General features: G+C 46.1%; 1 protein-coding gene across 1 annotated transcript in view; it reads left to right on the top strand.

The window, feature by feature from the left end:
* The first annotated feature begins 255 nt into the window (after positions 1-255).
* LOC144135026 (uncharacterized) overlaps positions 256-18,746 on the top strand; it is a 78,998-nt gene continuing 60,507 nt past the window's right edge. Inside the window, exons 1-4 of the mRNA XM_077667797.1 lie at positions 256-334; positions 1,135-1,188; positions 2,109-2,126; positions 10,662-10,790. The gene's annotated coding sequence lies outside the window, so the exon portion shown is untranslated. The remainder of the gene's footprint in view (positions 335-1,134; positions 1,189-2,108; positions 2,127-10,661; positions 10,791-18,746) is intronic.

The raw sequence follows: 18,746 nt of genomic DNA on the forward strand, positions 1-18,746 counted from the left end.
CACCTGTACTACATCGCGGACAGTGATATGCCAGAAAAAGCGCTCTTGCAACCCAAGAAGCCTATGTTTAAAACTTGTGGAAAATCTTGGGCGAAATGCCCTGTATATTGCCATAGCACCAAACAAATTCTGCGACATCATTCACTGTTTGGGTATTGATTGCAGTAGAATCTTATCATCAATTCGTGCCGACTCGTCGTCTACGCTCGCAGAGGAGGAGAAGGTGAGGGCGGACTCAACGTGCCAGCGCTCGTCTGCGGCGGTGCCTGCCTGGGGTTTCTGCTGCTGTGCGGCATAGTTTTCTTGGTCGTTTTCAACAGATCCTGGGAAGATCGTGAGTGTCTCTTTCGCTGCATGGTCGGAATAAACAACTAGCAAGTGTTATTTGCCGATCACACGGGACCAGTTCGCTGTTGGTGCTAAGCAACTGGGCCCGTGTTGTCCTTTCAAAGCCTGAGTAGCTGAACGAGGGGAATGAAGGGACTGTATCATTAGTATCGCTACTGAAACGCTCCATAGGAGTCGCTCGTATGGAATGATGAGAATATAGAGTCCACATTATATAGAATAATATATAAAAATTCCTGTGCCCCTGTACGGAGTCCATAAACTTTCTATAAGACTTCCATAAAACACTCATAAAGTGTGCATGACGTCATATGGAGTCAGTAAGTTTTCATACGCGTATTCCATAAAGTATCTACCGACTCCTCAAACTGCATACTGCGTGCATATAATGATTTTGGAAACATGTGGGATTATCGGACTCGCCATATGAAAACTCTCAGTAGGGATACTGTTGGTTTTGTTCGAACAACAAAAATAAAAACGGCGATGAAACAAGGGGTGCCCGCAACGGCAATTGCTATATGATCGAAAATGGAATCAAGGTTCGCCATGGCGGCTAGTTAACTGCTACATGAAGTTGAAAGGCAGCTCACGCAATGTGACACCAGTGGCGGTGTCAACTGGAGTGGGCGGCATTTTGCGTAATGGCACTATGGTCACGCGGAAAGAGGTTTAGTGTATCACACGACCCAGTGACAGTCACATCGCGAGCTGGTACCATTGTGACGTGACTGATGGCAATGCGTAGCATGACTTTCTATAGTTTTCTTCTTTTTTTATTTTCAGAGGGAGATAAGCGCCGTACTAATAGAACTGAACCCATCATCCCGGAACCGTCAGGTAAGACGAAAATTTCTTTATTGTGTTTTAAATCGACGCATTCAAAAATCATAATATTCAGTGAGACTGAACCAAACCAGAGGATAGTTGTAAGAAGATTGTTTTTTTTTTATTTTTGGTCGCAGAAACCGTGTAAAGGAGAGCGAGAAAGAGTACATGTGCTACTATAGAGAAGGTTCTCTGAGGAATGTTTAGAGCCAGTTATGCTCAGGCACAGCAAATGTGCGCCGCTTTGTCTTGCTTTCATACCTTAGTTCTTACTCGACACGCCTGTAGCAGACAGGAATTAAGGTCAAATTAAGTGTTGCTAATGGCTTCCAATTTCCCTATTGTTGTGCGTTCGCAGTGCTGTGAATAAGCAAGAGCCCTCCCGGTGATGGCCCCCAATATTCCTTATTTCTTATTCTTTTACAACATGAATGTCTGCACTCCGGCAGCGCAGCTAATCGCTCCAACGTTGGAAATGCATTGGCAAAGGCCGGGTCTACAAACGACCGAAGTGGAACCATTCATTTCCAAAACTGGGCAGATTATCTGTGCTGCTTGGACAGCGACTACGCATCTGAGATCGATGCCTAGCGAGTCAGCACCACTGCGATTCGCCGCCGGTGACGGATTCACTTAGTTGTTTGCGGGTGAAACCTTTTTAACTGCACGATTCTGCGCACAGTCACAACTCTTAACTTGCTCCCAAGTTCAACACCGAAACTGAACAGCTAATATAGCTCTCTAATGGCTTTTTTTGCTGGAATGGCGCTGACGTTTCTGCGCCCAGCAGTGCAGCCTAAGTGCGAACGCATCAATTAATCTGAATGCCGGAATATGAACTGTGTGTTGCAGCTCAACTTCATGGTTGCCAGGATTGCGTTGATGCTGGAGATGACGAACGTTTGTATAGATTTTTTTTCTTTTGCGAACAGGAGGCCGAGACCCGTCAAGTAAGCTCAACTATGCCGCTCATGGCATCGACTTTTGAACAGCGCTTACAAAAAGGAACAACCGTTAGGTTTATATTCTGCTTTGGAAATGGGTGGAAGGAAGAGGGGGGAGGGGCGAGGCATTATTTGATTTTCAAAAATAGTTCCTGGTGGTGCGGCGAGTTGGGCGTGTTGGTACATGGTTTTGTGTACAGCGCCCGTCCTTGTCGCCTCGTCTCTGTCCTCGTCTGTTCAGCGCTGCTTTTCCAGAATTCCTGGTGGTGCTTGCTAGGTTCACTATAGTGCACTCTATGCATTAAAGAGCTTTCCACAAACCTCCACTTTTTGTTTGAGATGGCGACCTACCCCACTATCATTCTGCAACGCGTCATGCAAAATACCCGTCTGTTTTCGGCGACATTAGCTTTTGGCATGCTGCAAAAGATTTGTAATTCAGACTGCCAGTCGGCTCTGAAGAAACAATTAGCACTAAAATGAAAATGTGCAGTAGTGAACAGTGTGTGCATAGCCACACACCACATTTAGGAAAGATGAGCCTTAAGACGATATCGGTTTGGCGTTGTAACCTATCTGTTTTTTGCTGCAAGTAAAGGATCAATATTACTTGAGAACAGTGGTATGCGCAGATGAAGTGTATAATTATTTCAGGCTCAAATTTGATATTGACAGCAGCACATAGAGAGAACGAGTTTGCAAAAGGATGTTTGGGTGAGGAAGCGTTGTCTGGTACGAGTAGGTAGAGCGGTATAGTTATGGCCGAAATGTCGCTGATCACGAAGTGGTTGAGAAGGTAGCGCTCTGCTGTTTTTACCATGAAAAATTCTACATAGTGTATGGCTCAAGCAATGACAGCCCGCGGGCACTGATAGTAATTTGGCCTGGAAGGTTACATTGGACACCTTATCATTCAAAGTGCACAAGTTGGTTGAGGCAAGGCTTGCTATGAATGGGGCAGTCGATGTGAAATGTGCATTTGAATACTGGAACAGGCGCGGTGTTATCTCAGTGTCGTTGGGCTTAAAATATGTCATCCACCTGAGCTATCAGATGACGTGAATGACATCTGTTGCTTTTTGTGCGGTTCTTGTGCATCCTTGATTAGCCTGAACCTAAGCGCACTCATTCTGTAACGGCTATGGTTTCATATTAAAACCCGCAGCACTGCAATTAAATAAAACTGTTAATCTAGCTTCGACTGCCTCTGAGGCTGAAAAGCGCATCAATGACTGCGGTTTACGCTACAATGTAGTCGTGGTGTCAGTTGGTGCCAATAGCAACGCTTGGTTAGCTGGCACCATACTTGCAAACTGCGTATTTCTCTAGATAGCGATGTCGGCATTTCCTATTGATAAGACTATGGCTCAAGAAAACTTGTTGGATGAGTTGGTTAGACCGGGCGCATTGTATCAGATGAAAGTTGGGAACGATGGTCTCGAACTATCGCATCTCGTCCCAACCAGTCAATAAAAACCACACACTTCCAGGAGGTGGTGTATTATAGGCACAGCATTGAACCGATTTTGAATGCGAAACCATTATACGACTGAATCGATCAGATATCGTGTTAGGGCCCTTCTTTCTTAAATGTAGCGTGTGATTATACATACATCGATCAGTAGTGCACATTTTCATTGTCGTGCTGTTTCTTCAGAACCTACTGGCAGTGTCTCATTGCCAAATTTTTTGCAGCATGCCAAAAGGTAATGTTTTGCATCATTTCAAAAGCCTGGTGCGATGAAAGGTGATAGAATGGGGCAGGTCACCATCTCAAACAAAAAGCGGGGATTGTTGAAAGCTTCTTCAAGGCGTAGAATGCGCTATGGCAGACCCAGAAAGCACCACCAGAATCATTTTGTTAAATGCCGGTTGTGTAAAGGCTAGCCTGAAGAGCAGCAGTCGTAACGGGGAAATCGTTAAGGTCCGATAAGAGACGTCGATATTTTAACGCCATTAATTGCTGACATATATTTCTGGTAGGAGACCCTACTGCTGCTATCCTAAGTTGCATGCCCCGATTGCTTAAGTACTGAATAAATTCACTATGAAGGTAGTTTGTTTAGCCTTGACCTCCCAGGTTTGCAATACTATGCCAAAGTTTACACTTGCCAGAACGTGAACTAACTGTACCCGTATTTCTGGCCGGTGGGTTGCTCTACCATGCTCCGTGACGTTTGTTCGAAGCTAAATGAACGCCAAATCGACAAGAATAAGACTTTGTGGGCCGAAACTAATCCGCTTACGTTGAGATAATGTGCAAGGTGCACATAGAAGCGAACAACGCAGTGGCCTTCTAAGTAGGCTCTCTCGCCGGCTGACTGAATATAAACAAGCATGATGGGTTTGACACTATTAGTCACAAAATCAAGCATGCGCACCAAGGGTCCGAGGGGCTTGCATAACTCGGACTTGACAGAGTAAACCACGGAGAACAAGAACACTCCCACGGCAACGGCTGTTAAAGGCGCGTTTGCTGTTTCGCTGATGTTCGCATCGGCGTCATCTGCTTAACACCCTGCCGTACTTATCAGTCAGCATGCAGTGGCGTCAAGCATTACGTCCGCGTAACTTGCCAGGTTGATTTGCCGGCATGTATTGACGTCACTAATGACGTCACAACATTGCGCTAAAGCATAACACCAACATCAGTAGTCCGTGCAGCAGTACATTTCACAGGGCTTCCAGTACATCTTGCTTGGCAGCGGCCGTCCTATCCGTCTTTTTGCGTGGTTTGTGTTGAATTTAGCGCTGTTTTTACCTTTTGTTAGAAAAGCTTGTGTATTTTATGCCTTTCTTTAAAAAGTGAAATTTCCTTGCAAAGTGATGTAACGAACCTCCAGTGTACCCCACTGGCCATTTAGCGCTGATTATGCCGATTTGTAACAAAGTGCCACACTTCTATATCAAATTTATGTGGAAGGTTTAAACCACAGCGCATGGCCTGCTCTGTCAAGCACCGTGGAAAACGCACAAAAAACTTATCCCGTCTCAACGGTGCAGGCAGAAAGCGTTTGTGTCGGCAATTTGTCATTTTCAGCGCTCGTTATGCTTCTTGCGCTTATTTGTACGCGGAAAATCGGGCATGTGGTCCTCTGAATAATGCCGCACTGCGCGGTGCGCACGGCCTGCTGCGCCATGCTGGACCTCGACAGAGTTAGCAAGGCAAGGGGGCTACATTAGCGGATCATGATTAGCGGAATTTAAACATACTGCGCACAAACCTTTTATTACAATTGATCCATCCTCGTGAGCAAAGCCTCCAATTTCTATTCGCTTTATATTGCCGCGAATCATTGCACCGTTTGTTTTCGCACTCAAAACTGCCGTTACGCGGTTGTGTCATTTTGTTTTGTAATTCGAGATTCGACGAGACTTATGTTCATATATCGGGGCCGGTTGCAAATGCTTCCACATTTTTCCAGATGGCTGTAGTTGCTTTTGGTTCTTTATTTCGAAGATTCCTCGCCAGCTCTAAATTGAGCGCGGCCAACAACACCAAGCATTAAAGACGATGACCGCCGACCACGTTTGCGGCTATAGCCGCTGTCGAGGCTTTTAGTTCTTAATGGGTGCGAGTCAGTCCCTTAACCACGGTTTATGGGGGTTTAACGTCCCAAAGCGACTCAGGATATGAGGGACGCCGTAGTGAAGGACTCTGAAAAGTTCGACCTCCTGTGGTTCTTTAACGTGCACTGACATCGCACAATACGCGGGCCTCTAGAATATCGCCTCCATCCAAATTCGACCGCCGCGGCCGGGATCGAAACCCCGTCTTTCAGGTCAGCAGCCACCGCGGCGGCACTCCGCCCCTTAAACCGTTTCTTTTGGATGCCGTTTCGTTGTCTTTTTCACTGAGGAATGTCGTCACCACAACGTGACAGTTTGCATCAACCTTTGAACATTTAATATATATATATATATATATATATATATATATATATATATATATATATATATATATATATATATATATAGCGAGAGAGAGATGTGTGTGTGTGTGTGTTATGTAAGTGAGCATTAAATACATTATCAACGAAATAAGCTCAAAGTCTTGCCCCCCACTCAAAAAAAGTTCCGTAGTAACTGTAGATTACCCCGTCTTCAACCTCTCTGCAAACGGTGCAATGCGCATGCGTATATGCAAGCCTAGGCGAAATCACGAGTGGTCATTCAGGCTCACTCACAAATGCTTGGTCAACGTACGGGCTCTCTCAAACTCACACTGACAAGAGCTCGACCTCATTCGAACTCATAACTGAAACTCATTTTGGCGCACTCAGACTCACGACTAATCTAGACTCACTCACTCATTTGAACCCACGACTCGAACTCACTCGTATAGACTCACGACTCATCTTGGCTCACTAACTTCTACTCATGACTCATGTGCGCTCTCTATTTCGAGTCACGACTCACCTGGACTCATCCACTCATTTTAACGTGATAGCGTTAAATACCGAGTAACGAAGAAAATCCGGCGTCGGAGCTGTCGGCGCTGAGCGAAAAATCAGCATCATGACACTGGCAGGCGGTGCCCAGAGAGGAACCTAGGAGGCAGGAGGGCCACCTAGGTCACGCGATCTTGCAGTGTCATTACAACTTGCCTACCGCATAGTCAGAAAACTGCTCACCATAATAGCTGGCACTTAAATTAATGATTGGTCGCTTGGGAACAGCAGCTTCGGTCACACAAGGCTCACCACCGGGAGAACCTGACGTCGAAGAAGAGTGGCGCATCGCTTATCCTATGCATCACTCTCCCTGTGAGGGATATGAGGACTCCCGGGTATTTATGAAAGCAAAGTAGAAAATGACCTCCTGCAATATATGCATTAACTCATTATGCTATCGCGTAATACCCTTAGAGCGGAGCTTAAGCGTCCCCCATAATTTTTGACTCACGGCTCATCTGCACTCACTCATTCGTATCTACCCATGGCTTATGTGCGCTCACTTATTCGGGCTTACTCGAATATTTCAGCTCATGACTCACCAAGGCTCACCTTGACTCGTGACTTCCTTAAGCTCGCACATCGAACAGTGGAACCATTTTTGTGCCCAGCGGCCCATGTTGCGCGCCTCAAATGCCAAAAAAGGTGTAACACAGTGTTGCGATGAGATTTATATGCAGTTATCCTGTAGCCTGAGATGACTAGAGGCCTGCAACTTCCGCTCGCGAGACTTAATGATCTGAGGCGACTACATGTTTTAAAAAAAACAGTAAAGGAAGAATTAGAACAACTGTGATGCAGCAAGGAATAGCTATTATTTAACGAGACCAGGCGCGGCGACTAACAAACTTTTCTCGCCTTTATGTAATGTTATAGAATGATGCAGCCATAAAAATTACATTGCACCAAGGAAATAAATTTTTCTACATTATAACCTCGACCAGAAGCGCATTTAGATTTACGAGTGCGCAGGAAACTCGCGTTTAAGAACTTTACAAACTCGGGTCCAATTGGTATCAGATTAAATGTGATCATGGGATTGTTCGACCTCACATCATGTATTTATTTGATTTGAGGCCCACACTACAGAGCAAGGTAGGAGGATTCAGATCACAATATCAATGTTAGCTCACTCTCATCACGACACAGATCGTAATCCGAATATGAGTACGAACTCACATACAACTCAGATCAACATATGAAATGAGCCTGAGTGAACCTGATTAAGTTGACTCAGAAGTGAGTCTGCCGAACATGTGCAGTTTATATTCCGTTTTCCCAGTGTCATTTCTGGGTTAAAATCGTTTGTTCGTGCGCGCGGTGTGGTTGACATTAGCTGTCCCACTAAGGCCAAGCGGCGGAAAACAAGTGCGTAAAAAATTTCTGTTCGCTAGAAAGCGGCCATCATTAAAGTTAGCACTCTCTCGTGCGCATGCATCACTCTAAAATTTTTCACCACGATTCAGATGTGAGAAAGGTTTCCCAGAGTGTCAGAGGGCTAGAACCTTTCCGGCCTTGATAAACATCCTTATGCTATTCATAACATATTAACAATGTTCATGAACATCAAACATCAGAAAGGTGTTCACGAACACCCTTCAAAGTGTTGAACACGCTTAAAGGGTGGTAGCCCTGTGACAAGAGCATTATAATTTTGAAAGTTTATTAATTAACCGTCATTCGTCTACATGGGAGTGCTGTCTGGTGCTGAAGCGTTGTGGCGAACGAATTCAGCCTATTCTACCTTTTTGTCTTTATCTTTTTTTGTCTTATCCGGAACTCCGTGATCATGTGCTGCAAACAGTAAAGACGATGGCCAGGATCAGCACCAATGCTGATTAGTTGTGCGATAAAACCAACCACACCTCTTGTAGTTGCGGCTACAGTGTTAGTAATGGATTCCGCACCTTGAAACCAGCATTTATAATTCGGAATAGATCTCTCCCTGTCGTCTACGACATCATTCCTTTAGAACTCGTTTTCTATGTAATAAAGCCCAAAAGGCCAGGTGTAAATAGGCACACGTGACAAGGCCGACATATTCCCTCACTGTGCCACCGGCCGTCGTCACGTAGCGTAACTGTCACGCATCGCTATAGCGAAGTCATGGCTGTAACGAAGAAATCGCGGGACCCCTTTGACTTCGTTATAGCTAGTTTCCGCTGAATGTTCGCCGCCGTATAGAGATGTCGCTAAATATAGCATCACATACTCAGTGATAACTGTCCTCTTTAGATTTAAAAAAAAATATTTACGCAGAATATCTAATCTCCCTTCAGCATCGCTCTCTGTAGAGTGGAAACGCAAAAAGGTGCCTGTGAGCGTAACATCGGTCCATCCTAATGATAACCAAGTGGTGGAAACTATATCGGAGTCTTCATCTGCGTCGCCTCTATGCTAAAATTTTCACTAAGAAAATATAGAGTAAACGTTTCACCACAGTACATGACTCCAGAAAGAGCGGGGAATTGGCCTTGAGGAGGAAGTGACGAGGACAACTACGAAAAATTAAAAGTCAATGTTTCACCACAGTACATGACTATAGAAAAAGCCCGAAGTTTCCGTTAGGAACGAAATTATCAGGATGGAAATTAAAACTTACAATAAACATTCCACCACAGTATACGACTCTAGAAAATCCCGGAGTTGCCTTTAAGGATGAAGTGAGCATGATAGGGAGGAAAACTTAAGAGTGTACGTTTCACCACAGTACATAACTCCAGAAAAGGCCCGTAGTCGCCCTTAAGGACAAAGGCGTGTTTGAGTTAGTTTCTGAGGCCTAAGTGAGGCAGCGCGTGTCTGTGTTGGCAAATGAATATATGCCTAATTAGTGAAGCGCATTAAGAATTGCAGTATGAATTAATTGCGTAGTCTCAGCATTGAGGCTGTTGTCAGAAAGTTTAAGACCTATAATTTTCATTTTGATGACCACGAGGATGGGGGTGCCATTTAGTGTGACTCAAATGTCACACTAGGCCTTTGAAGAATTTTACTTTAATGGTTCAGGGAGACTTTGAGTAGAGAATTAGTAGTAGAGCAGGTTTTTGTAGAATTTGAGTATTTTAGGATTGTTTCAGTAGTTTTCAAGAATACTATTTAAAAAAATTGCGGGGTAATCAAGAATACCTATGTACTTTTAATGCAAAAACAATGTCTCGTCGTGAGTTCTGGAGCGAGGTTCATTGCGATTCGTTCGTTTCTAATTAGAGACCTACTCGTTAGCATACAGTCACAGAGAAAAGATTGCACCGGGTTCAGCTTTATTCGCCAAAACTCAATGCGGTTTGGTGCCATTCGAGTTGTGTGCCTGGATCACAATCTGCAGTCCCTGCTTGAATTCCTCGCACCTTGAGAAGGAACTTTCTTTTTGCTGATGGCGTCACCGGGTTCTGAACGACGCCGGCTTTCATTGCCCATGTGCCATTAAACGCTTTCGCATTAAAATGTGGCCGTCAGGGGCAACGCACGCCCGTGTTGGTAGCCCATAACAAAGCGATGTGCAAGCGAATAAGAACAAGGCAAGAATACGAAAGCCGCGCTTTGCTGTGTATCTCCTTCCTGGTGTTGTGGGCTGTTGCTCTTTACTGTGACTAGATCTACACTCAGTAGAAATTGAAAGAATATTTTGGCCGATTACAGCGTTGTTATGAGGAATAGTCAAAACAGAGGAAGCTTTCAAAGCTAGAAAAAAAAATAAAAGAAAAATGTGGTCTCCACTTGCCGTTTCCTTAAGCTGACTGTGGTGATGGTATTAAATTTTTGCACATGTATTTCCAATGCTTGACCACATCGGTATCCTGTTCCCGCAGTTGATCACGAAGTCTGTATTACTTTCGATATCATCATCCACATCACGTTTTCAGTTGAGCAGCGGGAAAGAACTATCCTGGTTTTCACTTCAAACATATTGAGAATAAATTTTTTTCCCACAAAATAGTAGGCAGCTGCTCCCAAGAAAAGCCGAACAATCAAAATTCTCTGAAAGCAAAAGCTGGATGGAGTTATTATCAGTGTCGGTTGAAAGTACGTGCGAAATGTAGGCTGCTCTTGAGGCGATCTTTTTAACTCGCACGTTGCGTGCACGCAGAGTGGACCTACTTCGGAGTACGCGTAGGAGACCTGGAATCCAAAGGACATGGCGTGTCCGGAAAGGTGTACGCTGCGACCGCACAGGTTATCTGCCTCGTCGACTTCAATTACGATGGTGCAGGGTCCTGTAAGTAATAGCCATTGACTGAGCGTTTGCCACAAGTTTCCGGAATAGGAGGTCTAAGAGGATTCTGGTGTGGGCTAGTTGGTGCATACTTTCTACGACACAGATTGACACAGCGCAACGGGACGAGGACGAGAAGAAGAAACACGATACACAGGACGGGCGCTGCCTTTGTTTCGTGCTTCTCGCCCTCGTTCACTTGCGCTGTGTCAATCTGTCTCGTAGATAGGAGGTCTGTTTGTGAGTCCTGCAGCGAGGCCACTTAAGTCAGGCCGCAAAACTTTAGACATCTGCAGGGCGAGTAGAACTGTCATCCTCATCGCTGAGAACCGTGGTGACTTCATAGGCACCTTTAGTGCTCCACTGTACTTCTAAAGGAAGATCCTGTGTCCCTGAGAGTTTTTACTGAAGCTGCATCTGCATGTGAAAAGAGTAAGTTACGGACCTTTCTTTTCGGGCAGTTGTGAAACTAGGTTGGGCGTTCTTTCTTCTGCTCTATGAGTTGCTCACAATGTTGCAATGAGAGTGAGAAAGAGAAAATTTTAGGAGCATCCATGCAATGCGCTCAGAAGGTCAGCCTCACCTTTGGTGCACAAGCAGCCTAAGTGCATTACGGAAAATTGCCAGGCGAGTAGGTACATGATTTCAACGAAAACAGTGCGCGAAAGACGGGACTGAGTGTGTACATGTCTCCTACTCTCGTTCCCGCCTTTCTCGCACTGTTTTCGTCAAAAGCAGGCTAAAGTTTCACCTTAACAATGTAACGTGCTTGGCCTATGGCTGACAACCTTTAAAGGTGGTACCAACCATTCAATAATGTTCGTGACACATTTATGATATTAGGATGTTCGGGAACACTTCACGCGTGTACATAGCTGGCCATATTGGTGTTTATATGTACCAGAAGGGTATCCATGAACACCCTGAAAGATGTTAGCCTGGCAGTTAAGCGCAACGTTTGTAAAACTTTACAGGTGCAAAGCATTTTAGTGTAAGCGGTACCAAGCGCCACTGTTGCTCAGAGTCAGCGTACTAACGCTGTGCTAGAGGTAAAGGGAATGTAAAATAATAGGCGTAGTCACGAATATTGATTTTCCCAATCTCTCATGTGCGATGTTGTTGCATCCAGATGTTAACGTGGAGTGTTAGAGGGCGGGTCTCGTGAGTGACCCGGGGGACGTACTTCGCGACTGGTGAGTTCGAGACAGGCGTGCAGGTCTTCCGACGTTGGCACTTGGAAAGGCTTTCCTCAAAATTACTTATTTATTACAATATTTACAACTTATTTACATATGCCGACAAATTTCGGCCTCTCCACTTTAACTAAAAAAAAGACAAAACTCCAACACTCTCGCGACTCCGGACCACCGTCGGCCACCACACGGCCAACCCGCCCGGCCGCCGCTCAAGCAACTCGCTTCTCCAACTCTGCGACCCCGGGACCACCACCGGCCGCACACGACCGATCTGTCCGGCTGCCACCAACCAACCTCCCGCGCTCTCCTTAGCGCGCACCCATCTCCTTGTCCTCCCGCCAAAACTACACCCTCAGCCAATAGGTGACTTTCCCGCCACATTTCGGACGCAACATATCACAACACAAAAGAAAAGCACACAATATAAAACACACGCCTTGCAACACAAAAGAAAAGCACAAAATATCGAACACACGGCTCGCTGCAAGCTGCCGTGGCTAACTAGAAGAATGCCACAACGAAGGGGGAGAAACCATTTATGACACATGCGTCCTGTTAGCCGCTCTGGCCTAGGGTGCCCGGATGCCCGCTCGCCTCCGGCGCTGGACCATCGAGCAAGTTGCTGTGGCTAACTAGAATCATGCCACAACGAGCGGAAGAAAAACCATTTACGACACATGCGTCCTGTTAGCCGCTCTGGCCTAGGGTGCCCGCTCGCCTGCGCTGGCCCATCGAGCAAGCGGCCGTGGCTAACTAGAAACATGCCACAACGAGCGGAGAGAAACCCTTTACGACACATGCGTCTGATCGGACCATTCCCCCTAGCTTAGGCCGAGGCTCCCGACACTCGCGCGCGACGCCGCCGTGAGAGCCTCTCCCTTTTGCCGGCGCGTTCCCCTGCTCCCCTTCGGCGGCCCTCCTCGCGCCTTACCACGACGTACACCAGCTGCGTCGTGACAGGTAATAAAACCGATAATAAAAGGTCTGGTGACGTTGCTATGACATAATGCCATTCGTGCGGATAACAACCCTGACGCGCCACTGTTGCTCAGAGTCAGCACACAAAAGCTGTGTTAGGGGTAAAGGGGATGTGGGTTATTAGGCCTAAAGGGCATTTATCGTGACCGATAACAGAATATCTGGTGACGTTGCTATGTGATGACGTCATTTCGTGCGAACAGCAACCATGACGCGCCCCTGTTACTTTGAGTCAACATACTAATGCTGTGTTAGGGTTAAAGGGAATGTGGATTAATAGTCCTGAAGGGTATTAATCGCGACCGATAATAAAATTCTGTTGACGTTACTATGATATGACGTCATTTCATGCTGGTAACAACCTCGAAGCTTCTCTAGGCTGCGGGAGCGTTCATGGGGCGGCGTTTCTGGCTCTGACAGGAGTCGATATAAAAATGCAAATGCCACTCATCTTGCAAGGTGTTTATCAGAGATAGCTTTGAGCTTAGCTCTGAAAGGCGCATTACCAGGAATTCGGTGCAGCGCCCAGACAGTAAGCCCAATCAAGCGGCCTGTCACGTTGTGTTCTGCAGGTACCCAGTGAATCTCTTTCGTTCTTACATTATGGATGACGTCAACGAGGTATTTTTGAATGTTCAAAGCAATACTAGAAGCGCTTGGAGCAAACTCCTGGTAATGTTCTGGGAAGGAGGGGGGGCTGTTGTGGAGTGCGGCGGACCCGCATTAGTAAACTGCGCGTAATTGATTGAGAAACGTGATAGGAGAGTGAGGGTGAAATATTTTGGTGAACGACCTCGAAGAATGGCGCCACAATTAAACCACACAGGAAACCTTATGAAACAAAGGACTATGAAATGTTTGTGATACACGGATGTAGAACTGTGGCTTTGCTATATTGAATATTAGTCTGCTAAAATGTTTCAACAGTACTGTCATTAGTAATGTAAACAAAATGTATTTTTTGGCCCTTCAGGGACAATTAAATGATTAGGTTGCAGTTTTGCTGTGTGGAATTGCACTTGTCTCTTTTTTATTCGCATTGTTTACTATGCATAACGTTTCTCCTGCAATGCAGTTTCCTTCATTGCATTGCGTATGACTCTCTCCGCTAAAGTTGTCAACTTCTACGGGTGACTAAGCCTATCAAGTGGTCACTGCTAACAGCTTTTTCTGGCCATTCACAGATTTTGTTTAACAATAGCCTAAATAAACATTCATTCATTCATGGTTGGAGAGCAAGGCAGCACGCTTTGCCAGTTGACCTAGCCTAACTGAAAATAGCGGAGAGGAAACTGAACAGACAACTAAACTTTGTTCGAGGAGCGTTTCGGAATGCATGCCAGGCATACGACACCAAGCACGCATTTTGGTGACATGTGCCTCACGTATTTTTCATGTTCCTGCCAGTTTGAGTTTGTACATTGCCACGCAATGGTGCGAAAAAAAAACAGACAATAGACGAGGCGATTGACGTAGAACTGCAATTAACTATTATTGGGTTGACCTGGGCGCACAAAGAACTGAAGCCGGCGGCTGTGACCATAACAACAAGGCAAGATAACCTCTGGCCCTTTAGGGTAACAAAGTAGATTCCAATATTAGGAAAGCGTAGCAGGGAGCGGCAGAAAGTTAGGCGGGCGGATGAGGTTAAAAAGTTCACGAGGAACGGTGGCCGAAGCTGGCAAAGGACACGGTTACTTGGAGAGGCATGGGAGAGGCCTTTGCCCTGCAGTGGGCCTAGCCAGGATGGTGATGATTTTGATGGTGAGTGAACTTTCCAGATACGAGGTGCAAAACAACCAGAACAGCATCGAACAACGTATAATCGGTTCCACCAGAGTGCGATAATTCGCGCTAAACCTGGTTTGTCTTGCATCACAAACGAAAGCGGTAAAGCCACGTGCCACCGATTTTGAGGAATAAACAAACAACCACTACAAACCTTTGTGTGAATATACTAGAGCTAAAGCTTTACTCTTCGCACCACAACTCCCAAGGTCAAGTTTGTTGTGCGTTTGACCTTGAGTCGGCGGAGCGGAGGTGTGGCAAGTGACGTCATACCACATGACTCGTTGGGGAGAGGCGCGCAGCTGCGTTCGCTCGGATTCTCGCCGCTGCTGTACCACGTGACTGGCAGGGGTGTAACAGCTGCTTCTCTGGCGCCGGTCGGTCAGTCTGGCCATGGATGAGGCACGCGCTGAAATGACTCCGGCGCCGAACTTTGTGTATCTATGCTTAAAAGAGCTTTCGCTCATTTCACGAGTGCTAAGAAGCGCTACACGTCAACTAGTTTTTTTTTTATCGTTTCTAAAACTCGTTTAGTTTTTTTTCATGTGCCGTCTGTATGCCTTCTTCTTACCCCTCTTTGTCTCACAGTGTACCTTTCGGAGATTTTTGGATATATAGAAAAAGAATTGAGAGGAAATTTTCTCCATGGTAGCTTGAAAGTTTTGATCTTGCGAGATTAAAAAGAAAGCCTTAATTCTGCTTTTCACACTCAAGAGGGCCTGTCGTAAATTCAGCGGGCACCATCACAAAACCTTTTCGGTGAATTGTGCGCCTTCCAGGAATTTTTTCGTGGAACCCCGTATTTGTTGTCTTCGGTCGTTCCAGAAGCTGTTAAAGGGACTATGCAATAAATTAATTGAGATTACGTAAAGCAGACGAGAGATAGGCATTCGATCACGCATCACCCCAGTGCAAGAATTTTTGAGCTAGCATCAATAGCACTGAAGATATAGACGATTAAAAATTACGCTCCTCCTCTCCCCCCTCAACTCGTACACGAGGAACACCAGAAAAAAATAAAGAAAACAGCTCTGGGACTGGGTCCCGTCCATGAATACGTCGTCCGCCGACGTTTATTTTGCAACTTCCGGTTGTCGCTACTAGCCCCGCAGCAGCAGCGTCGGCGGCGTGGCGGCATCTCTCCGGTCTCTTCTCCTTCCTGGATTGCGGCGCGCGTAGGGTTTCTTTGCTTGTCATCTGTGGTAATTAGCAGTAATAAACCCGGACCTCGAGGTGCGACTGCTCGCTTTTACGGCCGCGATGGGCATTGAGCCCTATGCGTGCGCACGAAGAGCCTTGCGAGTGGCTCCGGAACTCCCTACAGAAGGAGGCGGCAAAGGAAAATTGAAACTATATGCGCGAAGGCAATGCCCTGGCTCGCGCTTGGCAGAGAGGCTCGCGCGGCGGCACAAGCAAACGATTTTCACGGCTACCGGAAGTGTGCCCGTGACGTCGTGGCTTCCCTGGCTCCAGCGAATGAGGGCGTGTGGTGGCCTGGCGACGTCATGGTACAGTGACATCTCAGTTCCACGATTTTAGTTCCAAAATCGGTCACTACGAGCACACCAATCGGCCCGCGAATTTTGAAAAACACGGTTTTTAAAAGTTCATAATAAATTGCCGGCTCAGTTCTGAAGACTCATACTTGGTGTGAATGCTTCTTAGCATCATTTCTAAGCATTGAAATCATTTACAAGTGACTTTTTATTCGTTGCATAGTCCCTTTAAATGGCCAAAAAATAGTTGTTAGAGTTTGGGGAGGAAGAAAAAGTGCCCCGAAAATTTAAATGTGCAGATGCCCGACGTCACTCGTCAACACGAAGAAATTACTTTTTCCACCCTCATTGGGCAGCGAAAATGAGCTGTTTCAAACAAACAGGAGAGTGCGGTTTTAAGGTAAACTACAAAAAGTCAAGGCTCAGAAAACAAAACTAGAAACACAGCGTGTCGAAAGCAGGATAAATTAAACAACGGAGCAAAAGCACCGTGCACGGAGGAGTGATAACCGGGAAAAAAAATTAGCAGCTCTGTATCAGATCAACAAGCGACACAAAAACGTCGCCAGTGGAGCAAGCGATGAAAGAAAGCTCCGCAAATAACTTGCAGATAAATCTAGGCTCGAAGTAAACAATAACGATTGAAATGCTAATGCCACGGGAGTTGATAAAGCACGTATTATCAGCAGCATAGGTTTACAACGTTCTTACTCGGGCATGAAAATGAGTTCGTGTTTTTCTAGCTACAATGAAAGGTAACGATTGTTTTCCATAAAGTAGCGCGCTAAAGTGCCAAGGCATCAAAAGAAAACTGACACCATCAATCGGGACAGTTGAAGTACTTGCACTGGTTCGCTTTCAGTATTTGAAGGGCACTGTACCCAAAATTCACGCTGAGTTGGCACTTTGCGGCGGCAGCGCCGCAGATTATGAGAGAGTTCTCGAATGGCGCCTATGATCTGAGTGCGCTCAAACAAGCCTGTGAGAAAAATAACGGTGCGGCCGGCCGTCACTAAGCGGTGGACCACAAACGCAATGGAATTGGAGGCTCAAGTCCTCACAGGCCAGCGGATAACTGTTGAAGGAATAGTCGAGCAAGTTGCTATGGGTGCCGACTTATCGCACAACGTCCTTGACAAAAACCTGCACATGACGAAGGTTTCCGCGGTTTCTGAGGCTTGCGCAAGAAGACTTGCGGAAGAAAGCGGCCGCAACAACGATGAAGGTTTACGAGAGAGAATATGATGATTTTTCGGTCACCTTACCATCATAGATGAGTGTTGGGGGAGTACTGTGAGACAGGAACCCAGCGGAAAATAATGGCAGCATTTAAACTGACTAGCGCGAAAGGAGGCCAAGGCTGTGCGTGCATCAGGCAAAGCCATGCTGAGCCTGTGTTAGGAAAGCCGTGGTGCTCTTCTTACCGATTATCCTCGCAAAGAGCAAACTATTACGGGGAATAATTATTGCGAGCTTCTCACAAAGTTGTGAGCTGCTGTCGATGCTCAGCGCAGAAGAACGCCCACGAAAGCGTCCGTAATCGTCTCCTTCAAAACCGGTGACGGTGACAAACGCTGTGTCCATAGGTTAGAAAAGCTTGCCTCTTACTTTATATTCACACCGTTTCACAACAAACGTTTTCCTCTTTTCTCGCATGACGAGCACAGTACGCGGGTAAACATTTCCGAGAGGACGAGAAAGTGTTTCCTCAAATGTAGCTATTCCTAAAATCCCAACAAGTCATGCTTTTTTGGGCAATAATCTTGAAGACGGAACATGGTTACGTGCTGCTGCCAGAATATTGAATGCAATGGTCGATCCGTTCGATGCTCGGAGATATATTTCTCCTAAATACTTCCCATTGCTCGCATCAAGTGTTGAGTTTTCCATACAAAGTTAATAGGGAACGTTTATCAAGATAGGAAAAAAAACATTATTAGCAAAAAAATGCAAGCCTGCCCATGGGGGATCGGATGATATATTTATTGTTGCAGTGAAATCTTACGATACACTAAAAATGGCATTCATAAACTACTTCCCGTTGAAAAATGCTCTTGTCGAGAATTCCTGCCTATGAATGAGAAATACTATTGGAATAGTCTGCGGCAGTTCGTCCATAGTTGGCTAAAGTGCTTGGACTTGGGAGGCGAATATGCAGAGACAGATTAAACTTCCTTTCAAGTCTCTATGTTTCTTCATGACAATAATATGTTCACGGCGGAGCTGTTGCAAGTCATCCTACGGTACAACGAAACACGCTACCCGTGGACGACTGCGTACCATGCGCAGACCAACGTTTTTACGGAGCGCTTGAACAAGACCATAGCGACTTGGTTGCGCCGTACGTAGGCGCCGAACATGGCGTGGGAAGTCATCCTGCCTTACGCCGTGTTCGTCGAGGGCAGTGCAAGAGGTCACGACGCTGACGACGTTCAGGCTCGCCCATAGTAGGGAAGACATGACCACGCTCGACGCGATGCTGCCCATCGTTAGCCGAGAAG

The sequence above is a fragment of the Amblyomma americanum genome, chromosome 5, assembly GCF_052857255.1.
Source record: "Amblyomma americanum isolate KBUSLIRL-KWMA chromosome 5, ASM5285725v1, whole genome shotgun sequence".
Classification (NCBI taxonomy): Eukaryota; Metazoa; Arthropoda; class Arachnida; order Ixodida; family Ixodidae; genus Amblyomma; species Amblyomma americanum.